General features: G+C 40.5%; 1 protein-coding gene and 1 long non-coding RNA gene across 4 annotated transcripts in view; one reads left to right on the plus strand and one right to left on the minus strand.

The window, feature by feature from the left end:
• Nucleotides 1-24,398, plus strand: part of LOC143666960 (uncharacterized) — a 120,826-nt gene that overhangs the window by 54,916 nt on the left and 41,512 nt on the right. Inside the window, exon 6 of one of the 3 annotated variants that reach the window (XR_013167795.1) lies at nucleotides 8,400-8,579. The exons of the other annotated variants lie outside the window; for them this stretch is intronic. This is a non-coding gene — a long non-coding RNA (uncharacterized LOC143666960). Of the gene's footprint in view, nucleotides 1-8,399; nucleotides 8,580-24,398 lie in introns of those variants that run through there. 3 annotated transcript variants of the gene reach the window in all.
• Nucleotides 1-24,398, minus strand: part of LOC143666958 (oncomodulin) — a 120,665-nt gene that overhangs the window by 47,224 nt on the left and 49,043 nt on the right. The gene's annotated exons all lie outside the window — the stretch shown is intronic.

Raw genomic sequence — 24,398 nt, forward strand, 5'->3', positions numbered from 1 at the left:
CCCCAATCCAGTTTAACAACCACTCTTGACTAAATCACATCAACCAGGGAGATGATCCAATCACAGTTTCAAACATGTGGTGTTGAATAGAGATTATTCTACCTTATGAAATGGGACTTATATTAAAACATGGCTTTTCTTAGGGGGCACACTTCCTTTCAAACCAGCACAAACTTATCTTATAAATCTTATAATTGGAGGCAGTTTTATGGACCTTACACCTAAAGAAAGAGCACTGAAGAAATAAATAAATAAATAAATGGGAGCTCCTCAAAATTAAACACTGTGCATCAAAGAACTTCATCAAGAAAGTAAAAAGACAGCCTACACAATGGCAGACAACATTTGGAAACGACATATCAGATAAAGGTCTAGTATCCAGAATTTATAAAGAGACTGTTCACCTCAACAACAAAAAGACAGCCAATCCAATTGCAAAATGGGGAAAAAGACTTGCAGACATTTCTCAGAAGAGGAAATACAAATGGCCAAAAGGCACATGAAGAGATGCTCAACGTCCCTGGTCATTAGACAAATGCAAATCAAAACCACATTGAGATATCATCTCACACCCACCAGAATGGCCATTATCAACAAAACAGAAAATGACAAGTGCTGGAGAGGATGTGGAGAAAGAGGCACACTTATTCACTGTTGGTGGAAATGTCAAATGGTGCAACCGCTGTGGAAGGCAGTTTGGTGGTTCCTCAAAAAGCTGAATATAGAATTGCCATATGACCCGGCAATACCATTGCTGGGTATCTACTCAGAGGACTTAAGGGAAAAGACACAAATGGACATTTGCACACCAATATTTATAGCAGCATTATTTACAATTGCAAAGAGATGGAAACAGCCAAAATGTCCATCAACAGACGAGTGGCTAAACAAACTGTGGTATATACATACGATGGAATATTATGCAGCTTAAGACAGAATAAACTTTTGAAGTATGTAACAACATGGATGGACCTTGAGAACATTATGCTGAGTGAGACTAGCCAAAAACTAAAGGACAAATACTGTATGGTCTCACTGATATGAACTGACATTAGTGAATAAACTTGGAATATTTACTTGGAAACAGAGACCATCAGGAGATAGAAATAAGGTAAGATATTGGGTAATTGGAGCTGAAGGGATACAGACTGTGCAACAGGACTGGATACAAAAACTCAGAAATGGACGGCACAATACTACCTAACTGTAATGTAATTATGTTAAATCACTGAATGAAGCTGCATGTGAGAATGATAGATGGGGGAGGGCTGGGGATATAAATGAAATCAGAAAGAAAGATAGATGTTAAAGATCGAGATGGTATAATCTAGGAATGCCTAGAGTGTATAATAATAGTGAAATGTACAATGTACAAATTTTAAAAATGTTTTTGCATGAGGAAGAACAAAGGAATGTCATTATTGCAGGGTGCTGAAAGTAGATGATAATTAATACTTTAAAATGTCACCTTGTGTGTGAGACTAAAGCAAAAAATACTTATTTGTTGCAAAATTTGTATTTTGACTAGAGCATTTCCTAATATAACTCATGTAGATAGTTTGATTGAACATCATAAGTACTTGGAATCTCAGGTAGGACATGAGATTTTGTTGGTTTGTCCAGAGTGATGCCCCGATGAATCCCAGAGTGATTTGATCAGTGACTGGAAAAGTATTTGCAAGCCCCCTTCGGGGAATGGTGAGAGCGGGGAGAAATTCAACTTCCCCAAGTTGAATTCTTGATATTCTCACAAGCAGTGTGAACAATCAAAGCTATAGGCTGAGCCCCCAGTCTTGGGGTTTGTTCATATGAAACTTAACCCCACAAAGGATAGGTCAAGTCTACTTAAAATTTAGGCCTAAGAGTCACCCCCAAGAGTGCCTCTTTTGTTGCTCAGATGTGGCCTCTCTCTCCAGCCAACATGATGAGCAGTCTCACCACCCTCCCCCTCTCTGCGTGGGACATGACTCCCAGGGGTGTGGACCTTCCTGGCAACGTGGGACAGAGATCCTGGAATGAGCTGAGACTCAGCATCAAGGGACTGAGAAAAACCCTAGAATGAGCTGAGAATTAACATCAAGGGATTGAGAGAACCTTCTCGACCAAAAGGGGAAGAGTGAAATGAGACTAAGTGTCAATGGCTGAGAGATTCCAAACAGAGTCGAGAGGTTATCCTGGAGGTTATTCTTACGCATTAAGTAGATATCACCTTGTTGTTCAAGATGTAGTGGAGAGGCTGGAGGGAATTGCCTGAAAATGTAGAGCTGTGTTCCAGTAGCCATGTTTCTTGATGATGATGGAACAATGATATAGCTTTCACAATGAGACTCTGTGAATGTGAAAACCTTATGTCTGATGCTCCTTTTAGCTACTATATCAACAGAAGAGTAGAACATATGGAATAAAAATAAATAATATGGGAACAAATGTTAAAATAAATTTAGTTTGAAATGCTAGTGGTAATGAAAGCGAGGGGTAAGGGGTATGGTATGTATAATCTTTTTTTTTCTCTATTATCGTTTTATTTCTTTTTCTGTTGTCTTTTTATTTCTTTTTCTAAATCGATGCAAATGTTCTAAGAAATGATGAATATGCAACTATGTGATGATATTAAGAATTACTGATTGTATATGTAGAATGGAATGATATCTTAATGTTTTGTTTGTTAATTTTTTTTAATTAATAAAAAAAGTTAAAAAAAATGGGGTCAATATTTTTCCATATCATTAAACATCACTGTAGAATGTACTGTTCCTTTTCATAGTCCATCAGTTGACTCTGCCATAATGTATTTAAACCATCTCCTCATGTGGACATTTAAGTAATTCCCTCTTGCTGAGAGGAACAAAATTTTTGTGTTCATCTGAAGCTGATTTTCTTGCAGTACTTTAAAGATGTTGCTGCTCTGCCTTCTGGCTTGCATTGTTTCTGATGAGAACTCTGATAATCAATCTCTTCTCTGTTTCCCTGAACATAACAGTTCTCTTTTCTCTGGCTGCTTTCAAGATTTTCTCTTTACCACTGACTTTAAGTAATTTCATTATGATATACGTTGGTGTTGTCAGCTTCCTCTTCGTCTCCTCCCACCTCCTTCTTTTTTTCTTGCAGTTGATTGAGCTTGTTGGATCTATGAGTATATAGTTTTCATCATATTTGGAAAAATTTATGCCATTATTTCTTCAAATATTTTCCATCCCTTTCTCTCTCTCCTCTCCTTCTGGAGCTCCAATTACATATATATTAGGCTGCTTGAAGTTGTCACATAGCTCACTGATGTCTGTTCTTTTTTTTTTGGCCACAGTTTTTTATTTGTGTTTCACTTTAGATCATTTCTCATGCAATCAATTTCATTACTCTTTTCTGCTACAGTGCCTAATCTGCTGATAGGCCCAGCTTGTGTATTTTTCATCTGTGGAAGTTCAATTTGGGTCTTTTTTATATGTTCTATGTTTACAACTTTATAAACCTTTAACATGCTCATGTTTTTTTCTATCTTAAACATATTGTTCTAGTTTGCTGGCTGCTGGAGTGCAATATGCCAGAAACGGAATGGCTTTTAAAAAGGGAAATATAATAAATTGCTAGTTTACAGTTCTAAGGCCGAGATTAAAACAAGTCTATAGAAATGTCCAATCTAAAGCATCCAGGGAAAGATACCTTGGTTCAAGAAGGCTGATGAAGTTCAAGGTTTCTCTCTCATGTGAGAAGGCACATGGTGAACACAGTCAGGGCTTCTCTCTTGGCTGGAAGGGCACATGGCGACCATGGCATCATCTGCTAGCTTTCTCTCGTGGCTTCCAGTTTCATGAAGCTCCCCTGAAGACGTTTTCCTTCTTCATCTCCAAAGGTCTCTGGCTGGTGGACTCTCTGCTTCGTGGTGCTGCAGCATTCTCTGGTCTCTCTGAATCTTCCATTCTCCAAAACGTTTCCTCTTTTATAGGATTCCAATAAACCAGTCAAGGCCCACCCAAATAGGTGGAGACATGTCGTCACCTAACCCAATTTAACAACTACTCTTGACTAAATCACATCATCCAGGGAGATGATCTGATTAGTTTCAAACATACAGTATTGAATAGGGATTATTCTACCTTTATGAAATGGGATTTTGATTAAAACATGGCTTTTCTAGGGGGCATACATCCTTTTAAACCAGCATATTCCACCCTCTGGCCCCTAAAAAAAGACATGTTTTCCCCATATACAAAATACATTAATTTCATAACAATATCAGAAATCCTTAAACCATTTCAGTAGCAATACAAACAAAAAACAAAATTAGAAACAGTACAAACTCCTATCAAAATTAGTTACAGGCATGGTCCGTTCTAAGGCAAAATTCTCTTCTGGCTCTGGACCTATAAAAACTCAAAACAAGTTATTTGCTGCCAACATACAAAGGAGGAACATTCATAGGATACATATACCCATTTCCATAGGGAGGAAGGAACACTGGAGTCACAGGACCCAAGCGGTTTCGAAAACCTGCAGGGCAAAGTTCATTAGATTTCAAAGTCTGAGAATCATTCATCCTTGGGGCTTTAGAAAGCAGCAGTCCCACCCTTTCCAAAGGCTTACGCTGAGGCCTGCCTCTCTCCAAGAGCAACCTTGGGGGACACTGGGGAGACCACCTTTTTTCGGCTCCACCCTCTCCAAGCAGTGGGGCTGCACCCGGGCTCTCTGCCATCTCCGGGGCACACGCTCAGCCCCACCATGTGGTGGCAGCCAGGCTCTCCCCAAACCCCAAGGAATGTGCTTCACCCTCTCCAAGGCCTGAGGCGGCATGACTTTTCCACTACAATGAGGTGGAAGGCCCATCCTCTGCTTTAGGGGCAAACTTACCCTCTTCATGAGCTTGGGTGGATCTGCTCTCCTGGCCTGAGGCTTCTTGACTTCAGACCCCGGCCTCCATGGTTTTGCCTCTGAAGTTATTTTTCCTCCAATGTGTCCCTTCTTTGAACCCCCCAGTCCAGACTGGCAGCTGCTCTGTTTCTACAGGTCCCACAGCACTCTCGTTGGCTTTCTATGCAATAGCCTCGGATCATGCCCATCAGACATAAGGAGTTTCCACAAATCCTTCCTGGATAACTCCATGTCTCATCTTGGCTTTCTCTGAAATGGCTGGCTGTTTCCACATTTAGCCAAATCCTCACATGGGGCACCATTCTTTGGGGTCTCCTCTCCTGGAAGCCCAGAATTTTCCATAATATCAATTTCTGCTTTCTTAGTATCCAGGAGTTCAGTTCTCAGCTTATCTCTCTCCTGTCACATTTCACTATAAGCTGTGAGCAGAAATCAGGCTGCAGTTTCCACATTTAATTAGGAGACCTCTTCTGTTAAATATCCAAGTTCATGGCTTTTAAAATCTGCCTTCCAGCCAAAGCCACTAGTCAATTTTGCCAGATTATCTGCCATTTTTAAACAAAGATCATCTTCCAGCCTGAAATAGCACTTGCCTTATTTCTGTCTAGAGCGTTGTCAGAAGTATCTTTAGAGTCCATGTTTCTACCAACAGTCTCTTCAAAGCATTCTAGTCTTCTCTTTCAAGGTTCTCACAACTCTTCCAGAGTCTTCCCCTAATCCATTTAAAAAGCGGTTCCAACATGTTTTGTATTAGCAAATTGCAGCAGTACCCCACTCTCTGGTACTATGATCTATTTTAGTTTGCTAGCTGCTGGAATGCAATATAACAGAAACGGAATGACTTTTAAAAAGGGGAATTTAATAAATTGCTAGTTTACAGTTCTAAGGCCGAGATTAAAACAGGTCTATAGAAATGTCCAATCTAAAGCATCCAGGGAAAGATACCTTGGTTCAAGAAGCCTGATGAAGTTCAAGGTTTCTCTCTCAAGTGAGAAGGCACATGGTGAACACAGTCAGGGCTTCTCTCTTGGCTGGAAGGGCACATGGCGACCATGGCATCATCTGCTAGCTTTCTCTCGTGGCTTCCAGTTTCATGAAGCTCCCCGGAAGACGTTTTCCTTCTTCATCTCCAAAGGTCTCTGGCTGGTAGACTCTCTGCTTTGTGGTGCTGCAGCATTCTCTGGTCTCTCTGAATCTTCCATTCTCCAAAACGTTTCCTCTTTTATAGGACTCCAATAAACCAATCAAGGCCCACCCAAATAGGTGGAGACATGTCGTCACCTAACCCAGTTTAACAACTACTCTTGACTAAATCACATCATCCAGGGAGATGATCTGATTACACTTTCAATCATACAGTATTGAATAGGGATTATTCTACCTTTATGAAATGGGATTTTGATTAAAACATGGCTTTTCTAGGGGGCATACATCCTTTTAAACCATCACACATATCAACTATAGAAATCATTTTAATATTTTATTAATTCTGTCATCTGTGCTTCTTTGCATCCTTTCTTCTTTGCATGCCTGATAATTTTTTATTGGATTCCAAATATTATGAACTCTACTTTCTTGGGTGCTGGAGGTTCTCCTATTAAAATAATTCTTAAACTTTGTCCTGGAACATAGTTAAGTTATTTGGAAATGCTTTCTTGCTTTGGAGGCTTTTAGGTTTCGTCAAATGGAGCCAGAACAATCTTTAGTCTAGGGCCAATTTTGCCCCACCACTGAGGCAATACCCCACTGTACTCTACCTTCTGTGTGAGCTCTGGAATAGCTCTACTTGCTTCTCTCAAGTGGTTCTTTCCCCTGACTCTGGGTGGTTTCCTCACATGCATGTGCTGATCGTGCTCGGCTGAAGATTCAAGAGGGATCCTTGGCAGCTCTTCAGAACTCACCCTCTGTGCAGCTCTCTCCCCTCTGGTACTCTGCCCTACAAACCCTAGCTGCTTTGGCCTCCCTAAATGCTCAGCTCTGGGAGTCCGCCATGCTCTGCCTGGGTTCCCCCTCCTTGCACTGTGTTGCACCGTGATCTGTCATTCTTTGCCTCATTTGTTTCCGGCTTTGCCTTATAGCACCCCTGTCCTGTGCTGCCTATTGTTTTATGTCTAAAAACTTTTTTAGTATGCTTTGTCCAGTTTTTTAGGTGGATAAGAGACAGGAGAATTAATCCATCTTGGCCAGAAGGGGAGATCTTAATTTTTTTCTTAACCTCTCCTATATTAATTTTATTGTGATAAAAAAATACATGACATAGACTGTGTGATTGTGAAAACCTTGTGTCTGATGCTCCTTTTATCTACCTTATCGACAGGTGAGTAAAACGTATGGATTAAAAAGAAATAAATAATAAGGGGAACAAATGTTGAAATAAATTTAGTAGATTGAAATGCTGGTGATCGATCGGTGAGGGAGAGGGATGGAGGTATGGTATGTACAAATTTTTTTCTTTTTTCTTTATATTTCTTTTTCTGGGTTGATGGAAATGTTCTGAGAGGTGTTCGTGGTGATGAATATATATAACTATGTGATAATATTGATTATATACCAAGAATAATGATCATATGGTAAGAATGTTCGTGTTTGTATGTTGTTATGTTTAAAAAATAAAAAATAATATATATATATATGACATAATGTTTGCCATTTTAACCATTTTAAGTGAACAGTTCAGTGGCTTTAATTACATCCCCAATGTTGTGCTCCCATCACCACAATCCATTCCCAAAACTCCGTCAGCACCCAGAACAGAACTCTGGTCCCATTAGGCTGTGGTTCATCCATATGGCAGCCTGTGTTAGGACTTCACTCCTTTTTATCTATAATAGTCCATTATATGGATATACCACATTTTGTTTATCCATTCATCCATTGGGTTGTTTCTACCTTTTGGCTATTCCATAAATTTTTTTTTAATTATAAGATTTTAGAAGGGCAATTTTTAGCCAAAGACCAGATAAAGTATTAAGGCTTTTGATAAGAAGTGAACGTGAAATTTCTTTTTAAAAATGTTTTTATGTGTGTACCATAATACTTATTGCCAGAGGAATCCTGACGTATCCAAACTCCTTTATCTTTCTTTACTTCTGGGCATAAATTTTGCAGCTGCCTATAGATGGCACTAGAGATGTGACCGAGAGGACAAGAATCCCAGCTTGAAAACCACACCCCACAGCTGGGGGCAGGGAATGAATGGGAAGCTTCTGTGTCAAACATAGAAGAGTATTTTTTTCAGAGCAAAGATATTCAGTCTGCAAAATTAAAATTTGTAACAAGGTTATAATGAAATCCTTATTAAAACAAATGTAATCATAAGCAACCCAGTAAAATGTTGTCCAAATCAAGCGTGAATGAGGAAAGTTTGGTTGTGTTCAGGGATTTGGACCAGTTTCATTGAAGTCAAAGCTGTCAAATTCTGCTTCAATAGTGTGACCTTCAGCTGAAGCTTAGGCATGTGTTTGTCATAAAGAGTCCTTTGTGTGCCTGTTCTGTGGGTTGGATATCATTAATTTAACAAAAATTTATTACTCAAGATGCTGAGGAATACAAGAAGAAACAAGATCCCTAGTCTCATGAAGCTGACTTTCCAGTGAAGGAAGACAACAAACAAATACATAAGCAAGGAAATAAATGTAGCCTGAAGGTAAGATGGTGTGATGGTGAGGCTCATGGTTACTGCCTCATGAGTTCATGAGCTTGTGGCAACACGTTCCTAATTGTTAGAGAAATAGTCAGGAGACTATAACAATACAAGTGTCTGAATCTCTCTCTCTTTCTCTTTAAAAAAAATGTGTTGTTATAGCATGTATATGTATATAGCATAAAATTTGCCATTTTAGCCATTTGAAGTGTACCATTCAGTGGCATTAACTACACTGATAATATTATGCTGCCATTACCACCATCCATGACCAAACCTTTTCTGGCATCCCTCACCTGAAACAGAAACTCTCACCCAAACAATACCCTCCCTTCACCCAGCCCTTGGTAACCTCTAATCTCCTCTCTGTCTCTATTAATTTGCCTTTTTAATATATTTCATTTAAGTAGAATCACACAATGTTTTTCTTTGTGTGTCTGACTTCTTTCAGTCAGCATAATGTTTTTGGCTTAATCCTTGTAGCCTGGATCAGAACTTTATTCCTTTTTGTGGCTTTATAATATTCCATTGTACAGATGTACCATATTTTGTTTATCCATTCGTCTTTGGATGGGCACTTGGGCTGTTTTCACCTTTTGGCTACTGTGGATAATGCTGCTATAAACATTGGTGGACAAATACCTGTTTCCAGTCCCAGTTTTCAATTCTTTTGGACAGATACTTAAATCTCTTTTTGGTAAAGCAGTTTGACATATTTCCTGTTTAAGAGAATGAGTTATTTTTAACACAAAAGCTAACCACCTCCAGCAGAGGAATAGATGGTGATTGCTGTGACTGGGAGTTTGTATGATAACGACAGCTGTGTCATGCTGGGGCCGAAATTCTAGACTGACCCTCTATAGTATACTCAGAGTAAGTACCTTTGCCTTGCGTCAGTATTGTCATGAAACTGACAGAAGGTCTGGGATCCAGTTCTAACCCTGCTGTGTTTATAAGCTGTGTGACCTCAAACAGGCTACTTCTATGAGCCCAGACTTCCTCAACTATAATGATGATAAACCTTTCCTCTAAGTATATCACATGGTCTTTATGGGGACCCATAGGAAATAATATACATAGGGCAGTTTTGTGCATCAGAGGGCTCTCCACAATTATCTACTTATCTATTTAACTACCTGTTGACTTTCATATCTTGGTCAGGTCACCTGCCCTCTGTGAGCTTCATTTTTATTTCCTTAAAGGGGTTAGTAGCCAGTGCTTCAATCCAGGAAGCTCCACAGAGAAACACAAACAGTGAAGTCTAGTTGTACCTGAAATACCTTCCATACCCCCCTGATCCCCAGTAGGAAATGCCCACTCAGCTAAAGGACTGCTGTACCCTGCTGCCTCCTTGGTGGCTTCTGCTATCCCAAGTCATAGGCTCCTCTCCCTGTCACTGCCTCCCAGCACCAGCTGGGCCAGGAAACCTGAATGGCCAAAGCTCTGCAAACTTCTCCCCACCTCAGGAGCACTGCCCTCATGTGTAGTGAAGAATCAGCCTTGACCAAAGAGAAGGCTGGCCTTTGCCCTTGGCTATTGAGAGGGTATCTCTAGACCCTTGGAATGTCCTGCTAGATAGGAATGTTTTTTCTTGCATGGGAGCATTATCTACTGGACACTCTAGCAATGTGATTTACGGTGGGGGTTTTGGGCTATCTCATATCAGTCTGCCCTCAAAGGGGCTGAAGACTAAAGGTATTAGCCCAATTCCAGGAGGGAATGTCAGACATGCTGACAGTGTGTAATCAGCCCGAGTAAAAACTCTGGACACCAGAGGCTCAGATGAGTTTCCCTGATTGGCAACACTCTGTGCATTTTGTCACACACTGATGTTGGGAGGAGGTAACGCCATCCATGACTACACAGAGAGGACACTGGAAACTCTGCATGTGAAATTTTCCTCCATTGTCTCTTCCTTTGGCTGATGTTGGCCTGTACCTTGCTCTGTAATAAACAACAGCCATGAAGGTAGCAACTCTCAGGGAGTTTGTGAGTCCTTCTGGCGAATTATGAGAACAGGGTGAGTTAGGGAACCCTCGAACTTGCAGTTGGTGTCAGGTGAGGGTGGGCTTGTGGGGGCTGTCCCTTTTCTAACTTTGATGTTGACTAACTCTCATAGTCAGCTCAGACTCCTCATGCCTCCATTCCGCACCTGTCCGCAGCCAGATGCTACATCTTCGGGGGTGTTGGGGCATGTGGAGGGGACGGGCATGTGTCCAAGAAGGAGACTGCCATGGCAGGGCTGGAGGCTGGGAGCACCACCACTGCTGAGGAATCCTCTTAAATGGGGGCCTCATGACTACCTCACCTTTCTGGCTACAGATGCTGTCAGCCTTCAAGGACCGCATTTCAAGGTGTGAGGCACATTTGGCAATCTCAGTTATTGGTCTCTGCTGCCATTTTCTGAGGGTCTTGCAGAAGATAGACCAATCTATCCTGTCGGTCTCCATCTTAACAATGCTACCTTCTCCAAGGACACAAATTCTATGGTATTCACGGAGAAAATTTTGGCTGCTTCAAGCCTGAGCCACCTGTGAGGTAAAGATACTCCAACCCCCATGTCAACTTCCAGCCAGTTCTGCCCACCAGCAGCTTCACAGCTGTAACCCCATAATTTGCCATCATTCCATAATTCTGTTTTACTTACTTCTGCTGCATTTATTTCCAGTGGATAAATCTGGACTGAACTCACATTTGGAGCTGAATGTCATTGTTTGGGGAGTCAAGTCCATGCTAAAAAGAGGTTCATGGGAATAGGATGTAGGATTTTAAGTCATGAATTTACATAATTAAAAGAAATACATTCAATTGGGACTGTACAACACAAATAGTGAATCCTAAGGTAAACCATGAGCTATCATCAATAGGACAATTATGACTTGCTTTTGTCAACTGTAATAAATATTCCACATTAATGCCTGGTGTTCATCATAGGGTAATGTGCTGGTTTGAAGCTGTTATATACCCCAGAAAAGCTGTGTCCTTTTTCCTGATCTAGGCTTATGGGGGCAGCCTTGTTTCTTTTAATACTGATACAGTATTGTGGGGTGGGAACTTTGATTGGATTGTTTCCATGGAGATGTGACACACCCAGTTGTGGGTGGGACCTTTTTGTTGGTTTGTTTCCATGGAGATGTGACACATTCAATTGTGGGTACAGTCTTTAGATTAGATGAAGTTGTAACTGCCCACTCACCATGGGTCTTGATTAGTTTATTGGAGACCTTTAAAAGGGGAGATGCTTTGGAGAAAATACAGTTGCTTGAGAGCTGATTCAGACAAAGACATTTGGAGATGCTTAGAGTGCTGAGAGAGAGAGCAGACACCTAAACATGGATGTTTGGAGATGCAGAGCCCAGCAGACGTTGCCATGTGCCTTCCCATGAGATACTAAACAAGCCAGAATCCAGAGTTGTGTCCCGGAGGAGCTAAGTAGAAGGCCCACAGAGGCTTAGAGAGGAAACCACTGGCTTCAGAAGCTGGAAGCAACAGAACCAGCACAAGGGCCAGCAGACATCAGCCACATGCCTTTCCATGTGACAGACATCGGCCTTTTTTGAGTCAAGGTATCTGTCCCTGGATGCCTTAGTTTGGACATTTTGATAGCCTTAGAACTGTAAACTTGTAACTTAATAAATTCCCTTTATAAAAGCCAACCCCCTGAAAGAATTTGTCAACAAGAGACCGGCCCTACAAGAAATACTAAAAGGAGTTCTGCCAGCTGAAAAAAAAAAAAAGACAGGAGAGGGAAGTCTGGAGGAGAGCACAGAATTGAAGAGTAACGCTAAGGGTAATTTAAAGAATACAAAGAGTAAGAGGGAAAAGAATATATAGATCTGACAAATAAAATAAAACAGATAAGATGATGGACTCAAGAAATGCCTTTTCAGTAGTAACTTTGAATGTTAACGGACTAAATTTACCAATTAAAAGATACAGATTGGAGAATGGATTAAGAAACATAATCCAGCTATATGACATAATGCTGAACAAAATTAGCCAGACACAAAAGGACAGAAACTGTATGATTCCACTTTTATGACCAGCATAAAAGTATAATCAGAAACTTATAATACATAATACAGAAGATTTAGAGATACGTAGAAGGTAGGGAGGGGTGAACCATTAGCTAATGAGGTTGAACTCCGATGTAGGGAGATAGGTAGGAGCAAAGGTGATTCTCTTGTGGTTATAGAAGTAATATTACCATATTGAAGATGAACAAGATTGAAAGGGATTGTCTAGACCTATGTGTCCCACTGACTCACACTAGAAATATGAATGAGTTCTTGTAAGAACTTCTTCAAAGATATTATTCAAAGATAAAGAGCGTTTAAGTCCAGGGTCCAGGGGGAAAACTGCTGTTCCATGTTATGAGCTGTGTTCAAAAGGAAACCATCAGTACTACCACAGCAACAGCAGAGGTAAATAATGGGGTGAGGGACAAGAGTTAAGATGAGGTTTAGATTTCCTAATTGGTGAGGGTGTGTTTATTGATTTTCTGTCTCTTGGGAACAATGAAATTATCTAAAATTGAGAATGTTGATGGACTGTGGACTTTGGACCCTATACAAGATGCCCAATGAATGCAGGTGGCTACAGGATGCACTGATGGAGAAGTAGACTGATGAATGATGATGTATGCTTATGAATGAAGACTGTGCAGCTCCAAAAAGGAACAATGTCGTGAGGCATACAACAATGTGAATGAACATGTGGGACATTTATTTGGTGAGACAAAATAAACCAGAAGCAAAAAAACCACAATGGTATGGTCACCTTTAGAAAATGCTTATAAGAAAACAGGGGCCTAGATTGTAAGCTTTTAGAGCAGACATATGAAGTCCAGAGTGGTGATTATTATTTCTGTATTCGAAGAGGCTGTTTTAAATAAATAACCTGATATTTAGGGATAAGAACGAAGCCGAACAGGTTGGGGTTAAAGTAATTCAGAACATACGGGTAAGGAAGACAGTGTCTATATTTTAGAACCACACATGTTCTTTGAGACCAATGGAAGAAAGATTTATTGATCTGGAACTGAAATTTTCTGTAGTGCATAATCTAATTCAACCTATCTTGTATAGCTCATTTGAACAACTGAAACACAAAGAGCATAGACTGAAAAAGAGGTGCTTTAATCCTGTATAGATTATTGTAATGCCTGGAAACATCCTAGAATGTATTAACCAGATAATCAAAAGTATTGGCAAAGTCCCCTGAGGGATGGGAGAAAGACTACGTACTATTAAACCTTACCATCAGGGAATCCCTTGATAACTGTGTCAAACTTTAGGGACACCCAAATCACTGGGCCATGCCCTTGATCGTGAGGCTTACTCTTGTGAAGCTTATGTAGATAGCATAGAAGTTTAGACTACCTATAGGCATGCCTAAGAGTTACTTCTTGAGTACCTCTGTTGTTGCTCAGATGTGGCCTTGGTCTCTTTAAGTCCAACTCTGCAAGTGAAATCATTGCCCTTCCCCCTATGTGGGACATGACATCCAGGGGTGAAAGTCTCCCTGGTGATGTGGGAGAGGACTCCCAGGGATGAATCCACACCTGGCACCATGGGATCAACCATTACATCATGACCAAATGGGGAAAAAAGCATAATTAATAAAGTATCAGTGGCAGAGAGAATTCAAATAGAGTCGAGAGGCTACTCTGAAGGTTGCTGTTACGCAACCTTCAGGTAGACCTTGCTACCTATCACAACCTGCCAAATCCCAACCAGGACCATTCCAGCCAATCCTAAAGAACACTAGGGCAATTTATAAGAGTCCACAAGGGTTCCAGGCACTAAAGTAACTTGCCAGAAACCTACAACCTCCAGATGGGTTCCTGGTCCAGATAAGTCCTGACACCTAGCCCAGCCTCTCCAGAACATCAGATAGTCCCATCTCACTACCCCATATTAGTGACAGACCCTTCCAATATAAAAAATTTAGAATTTCCATAGTCAAAACAACCCCAATGAGAGGTATGAAAAGATCAAAGGTGATGATGGAATGAGACATAGAAGAGAGGACTTAACAAATGAATATGAATGCTGAATCATAGAGCAGCTAGAAGTAAAAACCTAAAATTGTGAAATTATAACCCCTGTCAAAGTCTGAAATATGTTCTACAACTAATTGTGGTGCTCTGCTTGGAAATGTATAGCTTTTTTCATATATGTTATTGTTCACCAAAAAAAAAAAAAGAAGGGAAAAAAGTCAATTGTGATGATAAAAAAATATTTAAACCCACTAGCCGCCTATATTCTGGAGCAGCTAGAAGGAAAAATACAAGAGGATCTTATGGTGGCCCATGACAAACTCTGGGATCTTTCCTGTAACCATTCGTTGAAGAGTGCTTTGAAAACTATTGCTTTTTTATTTCTTTGCTTTGTATATATGTTATACTACACAATAAAAAAGTTAAAAAAAAAAAAAGCAACCCATTTCTGGTATATTGTATTTCCGGCAGTATTAGCAAACCAAAATAGGTGGTGTATGGGAATTCTGCATTTTATATACGATTATTCTGTAAATGCGCAACTCCTCTAATAAAAAAATACAAAATTGTGGAATTGTAACGCATGTCAAACTCTGAAATATGTCCTACAACTAATTGTGGTGCTGTACTTTGAGATGTATAGCTTTTTGTATATATGTTATTTTTCACAAAAAAAGAAGGAAAAAAAGGTGATTGTGATGGTAAAAAATATTTAAGCCCTCTATCCTTCTATATAGTGGAGCAGCTAGAAGGAAAAATCTGACAGGATTGTGTGGTAGCCCATGACAAACTCTGGGATCTGTCCTGTAGCTACTTATTGAAGAGTGCTTTGAAAACTATTCCTTTTTTATTTCTTTGCTTTGTATATATGTTATACAATAAAAAAGTTAAAAATAAAAAAAAATACAGTCAATCTTCATTATTCACAGATTTCATATTTATGAATTTGCCTACCCACTCAAATTTATCTGGAATCCCAAAGTCAACACTCATGGCACTTTTCAGTCTTTTATGGGCATTAGCAGAGTGGTGAAAAATTTGGGTTGCCCTATGTGGTAGTTAGATTCAGGTGTCAATTTGGCCAGGTGACAGTGCCTAGTTCTGTTGCTGTGGACATGAGCCAATGGCATGTGAACCTCATCTGTTGCTGATTACATCTGCAGTCAGCTAGGAGGCGTGCCTGCTGTGATGAATGATGTTTGATTTAATTGGCTGGTGTTTAAATGAGAGAGTTCAACGTAGCACAGCCCAAGCAGCTCAGCATACCTCATCTCAGCACTCGCAGCTCAGCCCAGGCTTTTGGAGATGCAGCAAGGGATCACCCCAGGGAAAGTTGTTGGAACCCAGAGGCCTGGCAAGAAGGCCAACAGAGATCACCCTTTGCCTTCCCATGTAAGAAAGAACCTCAGTTGAAATTTAGCTGCCTTTTCTCTGAAGAATTATACATTAAATAAATCCCCATTTATTGAAAGCCAATCCATCTCTGGTGTGTTGTATTCTGGCAGCTAGCAATCTAGAACACTCTAGCTGGGGTCAACCAAGGCTAATGTTCCACCTTTTCGTTTCAGCTCTTATACTATAAACAAATGTCCTTTTTGTGGTATATTTAGTGCTGGATTTTTCACATTTTTGTGCTTTCTATTGGTGAATTCACTAAAATGATCTCCAGGGATAGTGTTAAAGTGCTCCTAGCGTTCCTGCTGCCTGCTGCCTGATGGAGGAAGCACATGTATTAGATAAGTTTCGTTCAGGGATGAGTTATAGTGCTGTTGGCCATAAGTCCAATGTTAATAAATCAACAATATATATTAAATAAGATGTCTTTAAACAGGAACACATATAAAATGAGGTTATATATTGATCAGTTGACCATAATGTTCTGACCAAAGATTATTCACCCAGTATTTCCCCTGGGAGCAGTAGTTCAGTGTTCAGTAATTCAGTGTTTGCAGAGAATTTAGAGAGCATAACCATCATGAATAATGAGAATCAACTGTACTAGATAATCTTTGCTTCCTGTGATGAAATGCAAAATGTGTACATAAAGTCGCACAACCTAGGCAAGTACACGTAATGTCATCAATATGATAAAATAAAATATCATCATTGTTTCCAGATTTCATGGACACCCGCATTTTCTTTTTTTTTTTCTTTTTTTTTTTTTTTTTAAAGAGGGAGGAAGGGAAGGAAAGACAGAGAGAAGGAAGGAAGGATGGAAGGAAGGAAGGGAGGAAGAAAGGGAAACATCTTTTAAACATTTTCTTGTTTTATTATATTTTGTTTGTTTGTTTGTTTTTTACATGGGCTGGGGCCGGGAATCGAACCGAGGTCCTCCGGCATGGCAGGCAAGCACTCTTGCCCGCTGAGCCACCGCGGCCCGCCCACCCGCATTTTCTTTTTCCCTCTTTAAAAGTTAATTCCACAAAGGAAAAAGAAAAAGGGAAACAAACAAACAAAAATTAATTCCACAAGGAAAGTAAGGTATTTTCTTTCTTTATTCATTGTAATATACACTGAATGAATGTACAAATGTATGAGAATCCTTCAGAAAAAGACAAAATACATAAATGCAGGTATCTGAGATTCAGCATTCACACTGAAAGCAGTAATTTCAGGGATAAGGAAAAATGGTTAGCTGAGCTTAACAAAGTACATATTTCACTAGTATGTAAGAATACTGAACATTTAAAATTATTCCCAGGGCATACAATAATCAGCTATGTGTAGGCATCCACCATCTGTGAATTGTAAAAGATTTGTGAAATGCTACATCTGGTTTTAAATATTAATAATACATTGAGGTGGGTGGTGATAATTAACCATACAAACAGAACGTAACATGTGTTTCTGAAAACTGAATCTTCAACAAATTCATTCTGAGTTGCAATGAAGCCATCAACAGAAGCAGGAGAGTAGAAATTGAATACAGACAGAAGGGTGAATGCAGGGTACCTTAAGGACTCATTCTAGATCAAGTTCTTTCTCTAGTTCTCTGGAGGGAGACTTCAGAAATAGAAGACATTGTCCCAGCCCTCACACTGCTTAAAATATAATAGAAAGAGTTTCCATTAAAAAGAAATGGGTGACTTCTGGAGAAGATGGCGGCTTAGTAAGACGCGCAGGTCTTAGTTCCTCCTCCAGAAAAGCAACTAAAGAAACAGAAACAATACGAAACAGCTCCCGGAGCCACGACAGAGACCAAAAAGACAGCGTACCCCATTCTGGAACGGCTGAACGGGCAGGGAGAATCCGCTGCGGTGAGATACCCGAGGGGCGAGCTTTTTCCCGGCCGGGGCGGCTGGCGATTGGGGTCCCCTCCACGCACGTGGCTCCCCGGTCTGACTGGGAACGTTGGATAGCGGGGCCCTCCCATCACGCTTGGCGTCTTGGGCCAGCTGGGCAATTTGGACCGGCACTCCCCCACCCGCGGCGGCCAGCGACCCCCCCCCTCCACGCGCAGTTTCCTGGGCCGACTGCGAGATTCGGATTGGCGAGTTAAAGGAGCCACAGCATCTTTTACTGGTGGGCCCCGCAGACAGACGAGCACCACCTACTGGTCAAGAAAAGAAAAACAGAGCCCAGAGATTTCACAGAAAAACCTTTCAACCAGCCGGGTCCCACACCCAGGGAAATCTGATCAAATGCCCAGACACCAGCAGAAAATAATGGATGACACTCGGAAAATTGAAGATATGGCCCCCAGTCAAAGGAACAAACCAATAGTTCAAATGAGATACAGGAGCTGAGACAACTAATGCTGAATATACGAACAGAAATGGAAAAACTCTTCAAAAACCAAATCAATAAATTGAGGGAGGACATGAAGAAGACATGGGCTGAACAAAAAGAAGAAATAGAAAATCCGAAAAAACAAATCACAGAACTTATGGGAGTGAAGGACAAAGAAGAAAAAATGGAAAAAACAATGGATACCTACAATGGTAGATCTAAAGAGACAGAAGCTACAATTAGTGAACTGGAGGATGGAACATCTGAATTCCAAAAAGAAACAGAAACTATAGGGAAAAGAATGGAAAAACTTGAGCAGGGGATCAGGGAACTGAATGACAATATGAAGCGCACAAATATACGTGTTGTGGGTGTCCCAGAAGGAGAAGAGAAGGGAAAAGGAGGAGAAAAACTAATGGAAGAAATTATCACTGAAAATTTCCCAACTCTTATGAAAGACCTAAATTTACAGATCCAAGAAGTGCAGCGCACCCCAAAGAGAATAGACCCAAATAGGCGTTCTCCAAGACATTTACTAGTTAGAATGTCAGAGGTCAAAGAGAAAGAGAGGATCTTGAAAGCAGCAACAGAAAAACAATCTGTCACGTACAAGGGAAACCCAATAAGACTGTGTGTAGATTTCTCAGCAGAAACCATGGAAGCTAGAAGACAGTGGGATGATATATTTAAAATACTAAAAGAGAAAAACTGCCAACCAAGACTCCTATATCCAGCAAAATTGTCCTTCAAAAATGAAGGAGAAATTAAAACATTTATAGACAAAAAGTCACTGAGAGAATTTGTGACCAAGAGACCAGCTCTGCAAGAAATACTAAAGGAAGCACTAGAGTCAGATACAAAAAGACAGAAGAGAGAGGCATGGAGAAAAGTGTAGAAAGAAGGAAAATCAGATATGATATATATAATACAAAAGCCAAAATGGTAGAGGAAAATATTATCCAAACAGTAATAACACTAAAAGTTAATGGACTGAATTTCCCAATCAAAAGACATAGAATGGCAGAGTGGATTACGACCCAGCAATACCACTGCTAGGTATCTACTCAAAGGACTTAAGGGCAAAGACACAGACGGACATTTGCACACCTGTGTTTATAGCAGCATTATCTACAATTGCAAAGAAATGGAAACAGTCAAAATGTCCATCAACAGACGAGTGGCTAAACAAACTGTGGCGTATACCTACGATGGAATATTATGCAGCTTTAAGACAGACTAAACTTATGAAGCATGTAATAACATGGATGGACCTAGAGAACATTATGCTGAATGAGTCTAGCCCAAAACTAAAGGACAAATACTGTATGGTCCCACTGATGTGAACCGACATTCGAGAATCAGCTTGGAATATATCATTGGTAACAGAGACCAGCAGGAGTTAGAAACAGGGTAAGATAATGGGTAATTGGAGCTGAAGGGATACAGACTGTGCAACAGGACTAGATACAAAAACTCAAAAATGGACAGCACAATAATACCTAAGTGTAATGTAACTATGTTGGAACACTGAATGAAGCTGCACCTGAAATATGGTTTTTTGTTTGTTTGTTTGTATCTTTTGTTTTTGTTTTTTTTCTTTTTCCTTTTTATATATATATTTTTATTAGTATTATTATTTTAATTCTCTTCTCTATATTAACATTCTATATCTTTTTCTGCTGTTTTGCTAGTTCTTTTCCTAAATTGATGCAAATGTACTAAGAAATGATGATCATACATCTATGTGATGATGCTAAGAATTACTGAGTGCATGTGTAGAATGGAATGATTTCTAAATGTTGTGTTAATTTCTTTTCTTTTTTTTGATTAATAAAAAAAATTTAAAAAAAAGAAAGAAATGATGTATGTCCTCAATAAGTTCAATGTAGAATTATCATATGACCCAGAAATTCCACTCCCAGGTATTTACCCCGAATGACTTGAAAATTGGCACTCAAACAGATGCTTGTTCATCACTTTATTCAGGCAGCCTTAAAAGACTAAGACCAGGCATGACTTCCCTAGCACTTCGGTCTGCCAAGCACATGGAATTGTCCATGAAAGCAGCAAAAGTGAACTCTGGGCAGCGGCCCTGATCAAATGGCGGAGTGAGAAGCTTCAGGGCTCCATCCTTGCATAGAATCTCTGAACAACCAGCAAGAACTGGCAGAAACAACTTTCTCAAAGCTCCAGGAGAGCTTAAAGGATTGCTAGCAGGATGAGCATCAAATCAAGAAAAAACGCACTTAAAAGCAGTAAGATCCTATTGCTGGCTGGACCCTCTCCCACCTCTCACCATCTTGGCATAGAACCAGCCTGCACTCCCAGTGTGGATCCCCAATCCCAGTTCCAGAGACAGCAGCATAACCCTGGCTGGGAGCATGTATGTCTGGCCCAGTCTGTCTGTTTGGTGGTGGCTCGAAGGACCTGCTATCCCAGAATTGGCCCTGCATGTAGAGGCAGCTCATGGAGCTAAACTACGGAACACTGTGGGAGAGCAGTCAAGTGTATGCCTGGAGCAAGGGATTGCTGGCTATAGGACATACACTGCAGTACCTAAGGAAATGCCCAGGGAAGAAGGACATTCATATTTGTGTAATGGGAGGATCCCTAGGGCCACATGCACGTACCCAAGACAAGGTTTGTGCAGAAAGGAGCAGGAAGGCCCGTATGCTTTGGCCTAGAGCTGTTCTCTAAGCGTGTATGTATGAGCTCTAGAAGAGAGCATTCATACAGCTCAATCTGCAAAGACTTGAAAGGTATTTTCTTTTTTTTTTTTTGTTAACTCCTGGCATTCAAGGAAAATGCTATCATAACATTAACTGGATATAAGCTTAAGGAAGAGAGGCCTTAGAGGCTAAATTCCAGTAATAGCACATTAAAATATCAAAATGTCCAGCATTCAACAAAAATTAGAAAGAAACAGGAAATGATGGCCCAGGCAAAGTAGAAGATTACAGCATTAGAAACCATCAATGAGGAAAATCAGATCTGGGACATTCCAGACAAAGACTTTTTAAAAATGGTCCTAAATATGCTTAAAGAGCTTAAGGAAAACATGGACATGGAACTAAATGCAATCAGGAAAATGATAAATGAACCCAAATAGAGTATCATTAAAGAGATAGAAGTTATGAAAAGGAAGCAAACAGAGCTGAAGACCACAGTAACAGAAATAAAAAATTCCCTAAAGGGGTCAAAGGTAGATTGGAGCTGGCAGAAGAAAGAACCAGTGAACTTGAAGATAAAACCATTAAAATCATCCAACCTGAGAAGCAGAAAAAGGAAAGAAGGAGGAAAAGTGAACAGAGCCTGAGGAACCTATGGGACAGCATTAGGTGTGGCCACCTGTGGGAGTCCCAGAAGGAGAAGAAAGACTGAAAGGAGCAGAGGGAAAATTCAAAGACATAATGATAGAAAACTCCCCCAATTTAATGAAGACACGAATATAAACATCCAGCATGCTTAATGAACTCCAAAGAGGATAAACCCCAACAGACCCACACCACACCACATTATAATCAATATGTCAGTGGCAAATATAAAGAAAGAATTCTGAAAGCTGCAAGAAAGAAGCAACGTGTCCCATACAAGGAGGCCTCAATAACATTAAATGCTGATTTCTCCTTAGAAACCACGGAGGTAAGAAGGAAGTGTGACAACATATTTAGAGTTCTGAAAGTAAAAAATTGCCATCCAAGAATTCTCTGTGTGGCAAGACTGTCTTTCATAAATGAGAGAGAGATTAAGACATTCCAAGATAAACAAAGGGTGAGGTAGTTCATCACCACTGGCCTGGCCCTAAAGGATATTCTGCAGGTTAAAAGGAAAGAACACTAGACAGTTGACTGAAGCCACAGGAAGAGATAAAAATCCCCAGAAAAGATAATGATATGGGTAAATATAAATATCAGTTCTATTATATTTTTGGTGTAACATCACCTTTTACTTTTACAGGCTCTAAAAGGAAAATAGAAAATGTAATGATAAATTAGTTGTTTTGGATTCATAATATATAAACATGTAATTTGTGTCAAAACTACATAGAGGTGGGGTAACAGAGGGATCTAGAAGCATAGCGTGCAAATACTAATGAAGTTAAGTCCGTATCAAGGCAAACTAGATTGTTATAGATAAGTTATATTTAAGCCCCAAAGAAACTATCAGAGAATATACAAATCGTAGAGATGGAAATTAGAGTACAGGTTGCTGGGGACAGGAGCAATGGGGAGTTAATGCAAATGAATGTAGAGTTTCTGTTTGGAGTAATGGGTAAGTACTGGTAATGGGGGTGGTGAGGATACTGTGATGTGGTGAATGTGATTTTCCCCTGAATGGTGTGCTTGGGAGGGGTTGGTATGGAAAGATTTATGTTGTATATATATGCTTCCACAATTTAAAAAGTGCACGTGGAAGTATTATGTATTCAAGGAGTATGGTGTTTGCAGCCGGCTCTCAGATGTTCATAAAATGGATAGAATGAAATGGCAAAGGTAATAGAATGTTGGAATTGGTGAATCAGGGTATCTAGAGGGAGTAGGGGTGGAAGTATGTTGGAGTTCTCTATATTGGGGTTTATATTGTTTTTGCAGGTGTCCTATAAGTTTAAAATCATTTCAAAATAAAAAGTTAAAAAAGAATGACCTCTGGTGGGGGCAGAGGGAAGGGGGTATGGAGGACATTATGGCAGGGGTATATCAAGGGAGAGTGGGTGCGACACTGATAATATCTGCCATACCTTTTACCCCTTGGTCCTTTTCCATCCTTTCTTTCCTTTATGTTCTCCATTTAAATGCCTATAATATGGGAGAGAGAGAGAGATAGCGAGAGAGAGAAAGAGAGATAGAGAGAGAGTCCTTACTGACAGCCACAATATGTGCTTCATCTATGCCAGGCACTAAGGGAAGTGCTCACATTTAATCCGCTGCCCACCCCATGTCTGGCCTAACTACAATTATCATCTCCATCTTTACATATGGGAAAACTGAGACTTGTGTGATTTACCCAAAGTCAGTAAACGTTAGAGCCGGGACCTGAAGCGATCCTACTTCAGTACGCTCATCTTAATTCCTCTACCCTCCCTCCCCTGCAACCCAAAATTCTGGCTGCCTGCAGACATGAGGAGTGGAAAAATACATGACCTTGCTCATTTTTTTCTGGTCTTCTCCAGCAGTAAAAATAGGACAGAAATTGATATTTCAATAAAACACGATTTTTTTAAAAGATAGATGCAGTTACTACTTGCATATGATTCTCAACTGACTGGGGTGGGAGGAGTGTGGAGGCCTTGTGGGGAAACTTCTCCGTGGTGGCTGGGAGAAGAGCCTTGGCTGTGTTACATTTTAAAAGTCACCAGTGTGTTGGAAATTAGACCAGGAAGGAGGGTGTTAAGGTGAAACTAGGAAAGACTGGAGTCGAAGCAGGCAAGACCGAGGATGTATTTTTAGACTTTGCTGAGAATTCGTGGCTCAAACCATCCTCGTGGATGGTTTTTTAACGAATCCCTTTCGTCATTAATGCATCAGAGGCTGGTGCCCTGTTCCCCGCGGCACTGTGGAACTTTGCAATCATTTTTCCTCCAGGCTCAGAGCAGCCCTTGCACCACGGATGCATGAGGACCGACAGAGCAGAGCCGGAAGTTACTGATTTCTCTGGGAATTGCTGCAATGGAAGGGAAAGTCGGAAATACAAAGATATTGTTCTGTTGATGAGACGCCGAGCATGGGCTGGCCCACCAGCCAGGGAGAGGGCCCAGAAGCCTCAACCTCTGAGGCTGTGCCTGGAGTGAGCAGCAGCAGAGGATCCCTGCTCTGGGCATTGTGGCGAGTGACTCCTCACCCACCCAGCCTCACCTAGGACAGGAACTCTTTTTGATCCCAGCAGAAAAAAATCTTTCCCTTCTGAGAGTTATGGAACAAGGAAGGTTGCGAGAAAGGAGAGGGAGACCAGATGTCTGAGAATTATTCAGTAAAGTGAGAGACGATAAAGATCTCCAAGGTGGGTGGTGTTAGTGTCCTAGGGCTGCTGTGACAAAGTGCCACAAACTAGAGGGCTGAAAACAACAGAAATTGATTATCTCACAGTTGCAGGCCAGAAATCTGAGATCAAAGGTTCGGGCAGGGCCATGCTCCCTCTGTAGCCTATAGAGAATACTTTTTTGCC

Source organism: Tamandua tetradactyla, chromosome 23 (assembly GCF_023851605.1).
Source record: "Tamandua tetradactyla isolate mTamTet1 chromosome 23, mTamTet1.pri, whole genome shotgun sequence".
NCBI classification, from domain to species: domain Eukaryota; kingdom Metazoa; phylum Chordata; class Mammalia; order Pilosa; family Myrmecophagidae; genus Tamandua; species Tamandua tetradactyla.